Here is a 1428-nt window from a genome sequence, read left to right on the forward strand (position 1 = left end):
CTGAGGTGCAGAGGTTAAGTTCTCACTGCCATTGGTGAACATAGGTAGGATTTAATCCTTTCTGGCCCCAGAGCCCATGATCTTAATTGCTACTCTATACTGCCTTTACATACAGCTGTGGTTCCTGCTACAATTGGTCAATCTGGTGCACACACAGAGAATCAGCTTTTACCAATCACAACCACTGGCATTGAACATCATGCCAATGCTTTCCTCCTCAGATCTACCTTTTGCATATGTGGTTTCCTTTCACTGGGATATTTTTTCCCAATTGTACATTTATGTATATGATTTATTTTTCAGGTATTTTTGGAAAGCCTCCTCTGACCATCCAACTCTGGGGGTGAGTGCTTGTCTACTGAGTACACACCGTGGTGCCTGATGGTGCCTATATCACTATGCCTTATAATTTGCCTTGGTTGTCTCCACCATTGAATCCAAGTTCCTTGAGGGTAGGGACACAAGTATGTGCCTAAAAACATCTGTAGCATCGAGCAGACCACTAGCTAGGTAGCACGCCACCAAGTAAATACTAACAGCCCATGAAAACGTGCCTAATTGGGCAGACTGCCTGGCAGGTAGAAAGCATGTCACCAAGTAAATACTGATCTCTTACACTCCGCATTTGCGATTACCATACATTCCTCACACATCAACATAGCCACCAGAACACTGTACCAACATACACACAATCTGCTATATCCATGCCTGTCTAAGCAGACTCAACCACTGTGATTTATTCCCCATATTCCTGTCCTATTCCTCACAGAGTCCTGCCACAATTTACCCTGTCAGCTCTCATCCTCAATCACTGCCTATACTTTTTTCTTTTTTTAACGTAAGTGCAGTCACCATCTGAACTCTGAAGCAGGGTATGTACTCTCTCTAACCTAACTTCAGTTAATACGTGTGTTTTTCGACCACGCGTTGTTTTTCGTCCACACAGTCCCTGACATATACCATTACGGTCATCCGTCGTTTTCTCGACTTCCCCCGACTCTCGCCTCACGCTCACGACCGCACTTGGCACGCACGCGCTCCGGGGCCGGGACTGGGGCGGCACCGCGGTGGGGTCCGCAGCCTGGGGTGGACGCGCGGAACCCCAGCCCCGAGCCCCGGCGGGCGCGGCCCCGCCCCGCCCCCTCATGCATATGCAGCGCCCCAGCCCGGCGGCCCGGCCCCCAGACGGCCATTTGTAGCGGCGCTGGAGGCTGCGTTCGGTTCGCCCGTGGAGCTGCGGAGAGGAGCGCGTCCCCCTGGCCGCGGCCACCCCTGGTTCCCGGTGTGTCCCGGGACGCTCTGCGCCTCGGGTGGCACCCAGTCAAGCCCCAGGGGCCTTGCTGCGGAGCGGGCCAACCCTCCCAGCAACCTCCGGGGCGCCCGGGACCCCCGCCCGGCCGCTCGCCCGGAACCCGCCGGCCGCACACG

This window comes from Dipodomys ordii, unplaced genomic scaffold (genome assembly GCF_000151885.1).
Source record: "Dipodomys ordii isolate 6190 unplaced genomic scaffold, Dord_2.0 Scaffold183, whole genome shotgun sequence".
NCBI classification, from domain to species: domain Eukaryota; kingdom Metazoa; phylum Chordata; class Mammalia; order Rodentia; family Heteromyidae; genus Dipodomys; species Dipodomys ordii.